Source organism: Galeopterus variegatus, unplaced genomic scaffold, assembly GCF_000696425.1.
Source record: "Galeopterus variegatus unplaced genomic scaffold, G_variegatus-3.0.2 Scaffold1842, whole genome shotgun sequence".
NCBI classification, from domain to species: Eukaryota; Metazoa; Chordata; class Mammalia; order Dermoptera; family Cynocephalidae; genus Galeopterus; species Galeopterus variegatus.
This window is the reverse complement of record NW_007727953.1, coordinates 89,864-98,495: the sequence shown is the minus strand read 5'-3', so window position 1 is coordinate 98,495 and position 8,632 is coordinate 89,864.

Genomic DNA, 8,632 nt, shown 5'->3' with positions numbered 1-8,632 from the left:
CAAGGATCAAGCTTCTAATACATAAAATTTTAGGGGATGCAGTTCAATCTCTATCAGCTATGTGTCTATGTATGTATTTGTAACATTAGAAGCTGCATGATAATTTTCCTTCCAAGTAATTTTTATATGTTTTTCTCAGCTATTATATTAGTCTCTTTCTGTTGCATATAAAAAATACCTAGAACTGGGTGATTTGTAAGAAAATGGAATTTATTGCTTACAGTTTCAGAGGCTGGAAAGTCCGAAGTCCAGGGAACACTTCTAGTTAGAGCCTTCTTTGGTGGTGGCTTCAGGAACACAGGGTATCAGATAGTGAGATGGTGGAAGCAGAGAGAGAGAGAGAATCTCATGTGCTCTCTTTTAAAGTCCTTGGAACCATTCCCCTGCCCACCTTTATTAATCCATTCACTATGGCATTGTTCTACAATCTAATCACCTCTTCAAGACCCCACCTTGCAATTACCACAATAGGATTTCCCACCCTCAACAGTCACAGCAAGGATCAAGCTTCTAATACATAAAATTTTAGGGGATGCAGTTCAATCTCTATCAGCTATGTGTCTATGTATGTATTTGTAACATTAGAAGTGAAATAAAAAATTATTTCTAAATGTTATTATGTCTTATCAAGTCCAGCAAAAACCCACCATAACAAAATGATCTTGAAAAAAGAAAACTCTGCAAGTTATTTATTCCCTCATCTGTAAAACAATGGGGCTAGAATATATGGTCTCTAAGGTCCCCTCTAACATTAATGTAATGTTTTTGGATTCTCTGGGAGTTGTAGACAATTGCAGACAACAGCTGTGGAGTATAATTGCCTCAACAGGGTATTTGTCTCTCATAGGCTCTTTGGAAAATGGTGGGCATGTGTTTTATTTGTTGTTATGACTGGAAAATGTGAGCAATAATTATGGTAACATCCATAGAATTTCCCCTGTGGTATAAAATACAGATAAGACTCTTATAATATTATCTCTTGATGACTAATATTGGTGATGGCTGAAATTCTCTGTGGGGCTCACTGAGACTGGGACTGTGCTGCTTGTCACCTGGATCTACTTGCCTGTGGAGATACTCAGACCTTGGGGTTGCTTCTAATAATCAATTCATTTATCTGTCTGACAAATATTTAATGAGCACCAGCCATGTGCTTGGGTTTATACTAGGAGCTGAGGAAGAGGGACAAGTAAGAGCTCACAGTTTAGAGGGGAACACAGATACGCAGTCCACTCAGCAGACATGCATTGGGTGCCTAGAGTGTGCTTAGCGCTTGACAAATAGAGACAAATAAAAATTAGAAAACTGATTACCGGCACATGTGTTCAAGCTTTGAGATTAGTGATACATGGTGTCTAGGACTCAGGAAATGGCATTAAACGGGATTTTAAGAGAAGAGTAAGGGCTCACGCTGCTAAGATGAAAGTCCTTCCATGTAGATGGAAAAGCATTTCCAACAGTACGGGGGCATGAAGAAAGTGGTGTGTCCAGGAAGTTGCAAGTTGCTGTGATGGTCTCAGTGTGGCTGGAGCTGAGACTCAGAGCCTTGAAAGGGCCTCACATGCCAGTATGAGAAGTCCGGAGAAAGATAGGGAGCCACTGAAAGATTTTGGCAGGAGCATGACTGCCTCAGTTGCTCATCTGTAACATGGGCTAACAAAGCCAATATGTACAGAATTGTTATGAGAGTCAGTAATAAGAATAGTGGACTTTTTTTTTTTTTTTTCCTTTTTGTCTTTTTTCGTGTCTGGCAATGGATCGCAAAGCATTTCCAACAGTACGGGGGCATGAAGAAAGTGGTGTGTCCAGGAAGTTGCAAGTTGCTGTGATGGTCTCAGTGTGGCTGGAGCTGAGACTCAGAGCCTTGAAAGGGCCTCACATGCCAGTATGAGAAGTCCGGAGAAAGATAGGGAGCCACTGAAAGATTTTGGCAGGAGCATGACTGCCTCAGTTGCTCATCTGTAACATGGGCTAACAAAGCCAATATGTACAGAATTGTTATGAGAGTCAGTAATAAGAATAGTGGACTTTTTTTTTTTTTTTTCTTTTCCTTTTTGTCTTTTTTCGTGTCTGGCAACGGATCGCAACCCTCAGTGTCGTGCCCGCACCTCGCTCAGCCAGTGAGCGGAACCGGTCTGTATGTGGGATCCGAACCCTCGGCGGGAGCACCGCTGCGCTCCCAAGCAGCGCACTGTAGCAGTGCGCCACAGGGCTGGCCCCAGAATAGTGGACTTTGAATGAAGGCTGGCTGCTAACCAGGCACCGCTTCAAACACCATGCATTCTTTATCTCATTTTGATGTTACAACAATCCTCTGCAGTAGGTGGCATGTTTGTCCCCAGCCTGCAGATGAGGAAGTGGAAGCACAGAGAAGTTAAACAGCCCAGTGTCACACAGTCGTTGAGTAGAAGATTCAGAAATAGAATCCAGGCAGCCTGAACCCAGGATCCTGCCCCCTTTTACAGTTTGTTATATGTTGAACTTGAAAAGGTTGAACAATAAAACAAAAGTCCAAAATGGTCTTACTGAGCTCCAATCAATGTGTGCGTAGGACTATCTGCCTTTTGGAGGCTTTTTGATTCTCATTCTGTACACTATTCCCGAAAGGTCCCTTTTACCTTTATGTCCTCATTTGCCATCTTTATTCTGATGACTTCCAAACCTCTACCTCTGTCCTACTCTCTCTTCCAAACTTCAGAAATGCGTCTCCAATTCCTCACTGCCTATCTGCCATCTGCTCTTGAATAGCCCACATGTGCCTCAAGCCCACCATCTCACACTGTGTACCTGTTACCCCTTCGCCGCTCACCCAGCTCATGGATTGATACCACTTCCTGCCTTGTTGCTGAAAGCTAAAATCCTAGAAGGCTTTGTTTCTTTTTCTCTCTCATTTCATCTCTAAAATCAATCACTTACCTAATTCTGTTCATTCTGTATCCTGATTTTGAGTGTATGTACTTCTCCCCATCTGTCCTTGGTCTAGGTCAGGTCTTCACATATTTGCCTAGATTATTCTACCTATATTTCAGTCACAGTCACACTTCTTCCACATAGTAGTCCAGTCTTTCTAAATCAAAAAGGCAGACATGGTGCCGTGTTCACCATTGTGCATCTAACACCTAGCCAAGATCCCGGTAGCAGCAAGCTCTCGATAGATTCATGGGATTAAACGGAGCCTCTCTATCTCTTTCCCACTCTTCTGCCTGCTCAGGCTTTCCTCCCTTCTAAACTCTGCATTTTAACGTAGGCTTTCCCTCTTCTCTCTATTACCTCTAGGGTTCAAGAGCGTCTTCCTTCCAAGGGAACAGATCTCTGCCTTAATCACAGTGTCTGGACCATGGCAGATTTCTAATATTTGTTGATGAACCGATGAATCCTCCCATGAATAAATAAGTGGATTCATGAGATTGACAAGGAACGTTTCCCACAGTATGCAAGCATGCTCAGCCTATTTGTAGCTTCCATTTAAATCTCGTATGGCCAGAAATGAACAACTGATTTGGGCCAGAAGGAATTTGGATAGCGTATCTGGTCTGTTCCCCTGGCTCCATGTAACATTTCTCAAAGTGTGGGTAGTCCTATGAAATGCTCTAGAAATCCAATGAATTTGAGCAATGATTCACTCTCTATCAGAGATTGACAATGCACATTGGCATATAAAAGATGAAACAACTTGGCAGTAAAACTAGCTGTTTAACTTTTATTACCCTGGTTTTTAGTTTTACCCTGGCCTTTCCCAAACCCAGGTGCCATGGAGTCCTTCTTCCCAGTAGTATCTACTAACATTTTGCAGATACAGTGTCCCAGTTGACATACTTAGAGAAATATTAGCCTAAGCAAACACTTCCTTTTCAACTTGAACCCAGGTGCCATGGAGTCCTTCTTCCCAGTAGTATCTACTAACATTTTGCAGATGCAGTGTCCCAGTTGACATACTTAGAGAAATATTAGCCTAAGCAAACACTTCCTTTTCAACTTTTACAAGGTGAAGAAAATTTATTGCAGTGAACATTTTCCCAGCTGTATGAGCTGATCACGTTCAGAGGAGCCTTCACAATGACATTTTTTGAACCTGCCAGAACAGAAGCAGGCATTAAATGTTCTCTCTGTCAAAGTAAGCTTTTCCTTGAGTTAGAGTGGAGAAGAAAACCGAGGTAATTATACAGTGACGGGAACTTTTCTTTTTCTCCCATTGAGCTTCAATGTCAATTTTCTCGAACAAAAGTGCTATTCATGTTACAAATCATAAAGTCGATTTTCCCAACTTCTGGTCCCCCGCTGGGCTCAGTAGGAAAGAGTCTCTGGTATGGGGAAGGCATTTTTAGCTAGAGGTCCCTTATTGTGTCCTTCAAGGACTTCACACAGCTCTTTTGCATGCCGTTTTTCACTCCACAAGCACATTTAGGACCTCCATTCTGCTAGGTGCTGGCCATACTCACATTAACGAAACCCATTAGTGCCCTCCCTGAGTAAATAAGGATTTGAATATACTCATATGCCATTCTTTCTCTCTAGATTACATTTTTATGGCACTCATTTGTACCACACACACTGTGTTATCTGCTTGACAGTCCTGATAAATTCCCACAGATACCTGGGAGATTGTTATCATAACCGTACTATATTTTGGGAAACTGAGGCTAAAGGACGTAGTCACATGGTACAGTTATTAGGGGACAGTGTCTAAGTTTGAATCCAGGGCATATATACTCCATGGCTCATTGCTCCCACAATCGGACAGTGTGATGTTATTGGTAGAAAGATTGAAGGTTGAACTTCTGCTGAGGGTCAAGTGTTGGCTGCTATGAAACAAAAAGCCTCCAAGTCCTTCATGCCTGTTTTTTAGTAGCTATCACCCAGCTGCAGCAGCAGTAGAGAAACTTTTCCATCCTATCTTAGGCCTCATGCAAATTCCGTCATAGCGGTGCTGGCTTTGTGAAGAATCACATTTCCTGCTGCAGCGATTAGATAGATGGGCACGTGTAAGTGCCCAGAGTGTAACCCTGTGTTTTCCTGGTGAGTTTGTTAATAAGCTCTTTGTGGCAGCTTTCTCCCTCTTTGCAGTGGGATATTAATTAAGGACTCTGTTTTTTATTTTCTCCATCTACAGTATTTCCTTTGAGACGCCCATTGCCCTCTAGGCAGGGCAGGAGGTGGTATCTCCATTTGTCAGTGGCAGAACTGAGGAACAGAGAGGCCTAGCATGGCTGAAGTCAGCACAGGGTGGCACCTCATAAATACCTCCATCCTATTACTTATAAACTGTGTGATAGACTTTTCTGCTTGTCTGTCTCTTCTCTCCATAACAGTGAGACTGTGTTGAGAGCAGAAACTATGCTGTTCACGTGCATTTCCCTACTATGTAGCAACAAGCTCAAACATATCAATGTGGAAAGAAGTTTGAGAAATGGATTCTTGAGTAAAATCTGAGATTCTGATAGCTCAAATTTTTACCTTCCATCCTGAGCACACCTTAGAACTCCTTATTTACACATCTAAGGGTCAGCTTCACATCTACATGTAGATGTCTTCAGGCATCACAAGAACAACACAGCCAAAGCAGAACTCTTGATTTTTCTTTGCATAACTGCATTCCCCAGGGGTTTTCCCATCCTAGTAAGTGGCATCATAATTTTGCATGCCAGTCTGAAATATCCTTGATTCTGTTCTTTTCACCCATGTCCAGATCTAATTGAACACTAAGTCCTCTTGACTTTCCATTCAAAACACATCCAGAATTGTTTCCCTCTTTCAGTGCCCTCATCTCCACTCCAGTCCAAGCCATCAACTTTTCTCACTTGAGCCACTGCAAACATGTCTGTCACTGGTCTCCCTTCTGCTCTTGTCATCCCACAGTCCATACCCCATGGAATCAGAGCTACCTTTTAAAAAGACAAATAATACCAATTCACTTCAGAATTGTTTCCCTCTTTCAGTGCCCTCATCTCCACTCCAGTCCAAGCCACCAACTTTTCTCACTTGAGCCACTGCAAACATGTCTGTCACTGGTCTCCCTTCTGCTCTTGTCATCCTACAGTCCATACCCCATGGAATCAGAGCTACCTTTTAAAAAGACAAATAATACCAATTCACTTTCTAGTTTAAAATCCTTTGCTGACCTCCCTTGTCACTGGAGAAAGCAAAACAAACTCAAATTCCTTCCCTCAGTTTGTGGAGCCCTCTGATGCACCTCCACCACCCTTTTGACTATATTTTGCCTGTCCTTGCATTTTTTACATCCCAGACATGCTAACCTTCATCATATTCCTTAACCTTTCCAAGTTCACTAAGGCCTAAGGACCTTTGCATTGGCTGTCCCCTTGGTCTGGAGTGTCCCACTCCTCAACTTATTACTTGACTGTCTGCTTCTTCTCATTCAAATTTCATTTGACCTCATTAGAGAGGCCATTACTGACCACTCAGTTTCTGATAGCTGCATATTTACTTTCTACCAGATAGTCTTAAAATTTGTCCTATTGTTCCTTTTGTCTAGTCCTCCTTCTACCACCCACCTTTCCACTTACTCGATTACAAGCTCTAAGAGAGCAGGAATCCTCCCATCTTTTCCACTGCTATGTCCTTGTACAGTGTCTGGGACACAGTGTGGGCCCCATAAATACCTATGCAATGGGTCCCAGAGGTGTCACATCACCCCGTATAGCAATTGTTGAAATTTTCAGCAGAGTAGATGGTCACGGACTCAAGGATGTTGTCTTAGAAATTTTTTTTAACATCCCAGAATGAGAACCATTATTATCTCCTATTTCTCAGATGAGGCAACTGACATTAAGGAGTTTAAGCAATTTGCTTAAAGTCAGTAGAACTTCGTGATCTATTAGAGCTGGAGGTAAGAGAAGGAAAGGAATCAAGAATAGTTCATCTTTCTATTGTGAGAAGCCATGGAGCTATCTTCTGAGATGGGAAAACTCAGGGAAAGCAGGTAGTAAGGCAAAATCAAGAGTTCTGCTTTGGCTGCTTTGGCCATTTATTCTTATGACGGCCAAAGATACCCTCTTTGTTCTTGTAAGAAGGTCAGGATTTCAGTATGTGTCTTTGAACTCCAAATGTTATGCTGCCTTCCACACAGTGTGTTGAACTTTCTCAGTCTTTTGGCTTTCCTGCAACCAGGATGCTCCATCTAAGTAATTCTCCATACAACTTAGAGAGGTGGTGGGTCTTGCATTTCTGCAGTCTGGAGATAAGAAGGATAATATTCCAACTGGGAAGTGTTAAGTAATACCTCCTAAAGAGAGGCCAAGGAGGCTGTTTGCTTTGTGCTTTGACAGCTGATAAATGAGGCCTTTGAAGATTCAGAGGAAGGAGAGAAATTCATAGTCAGGATGGGGAAGAGGGACTCTGCACAGGAAGAACAATCTTCCCCTGTATCCAGGCCTATGTCTGGATTGACAATGTTACCCCTAATGTGGATAGGGCTTTACAGTTTCCAAAGTATTTCATATAGTTTATTGTATGTGAACTTCACAACAACTTTCAAGATAGGACGTTTTATTCCTGATAATCTAAAGAGAAAGTTGAAGATTGAGAGAATTAAATGGTTGTCCAAGGTCATAGAGTTAAAAATGAGATGTGGCAGACATTCAAAGCCAGCCTTCCAGCTAATGACCCAGGCACCACCTGCTGCCCTTCTCGCTGAAATGCTCTGGCCTCTCTGCTCAATTCCCCTGCACGTGACCACTTCTCTCTCTCCCTTCCACTTATCTCTGTATTCCGCCCACCTCAGTTCTGGAGTTCACCCTCTTGCCCAACTGGCTGCAAAGCCCCTGGGGCCTCTGTCAATGAGCTAGCTGTCAGTGAGCTTCAGAAAAGGCTACTGAGAAACAAAGTCCATGGGGGTGATAGGGTTGTTGGAACCACTCATAGGTCTGTTTCTCATAGTTGGTGGTTCTCAAACTTTAATTGGCATAGAAATGATCTGGAGAGCTTATTAAAACTCAGTACTGGGCCCCGCCTGCCAGAGCTGTTGACTGAGTAGGTCTCAGGGGTGGAGGCTGAGAATTTGCATTTTTTGTGCGATGCTGATGCTGGTCTGGGGACTATGTGAGTAAAATTGCTCTAAGACCAGACATGCTGCCCTCCTTGGTAAAGGGGGTCGAAGGCGGCATTCTCAGGTGGTTGAAGTGTGTATTGGTACAACCTCTCTGAGGGATCAATTGTTGCTCTAAGACCAGACATGCTGCCCTCCTTGGTAAAGGGGGTTGAAGGCGGCATTCTCAGGTGGTTGAAGTGTGTATTGGTACAACCTCTCTGAGGGATCAATTGGCAATTCCAATCAAAATTTGAAAAGTAGACTTTGACCAACAGTTCCACTACTGGAAACTTTATCTTAAAAGAAATAATTAAGAATGTGAGTAAAAATTTAGGCACTATGTGGGTGGCATTGTAGGTGCTCAATAAATCTTTGTGGAATGAGTTGTTGAATGAAAAGATGCTCATTGCTAAAATGTTTATCATAGGAAGAATTGGAAGCATGCTAAATGTCCAAATGTCAAAAAGGATTGATTGACTGCATTAATACACATCTTTCAATTAGATACCATGCAGTATTAATGTTAGAAAAGATGATCACAATATGTGAAAAACATTTGTATGACTTCATCTTGTTATATATTTA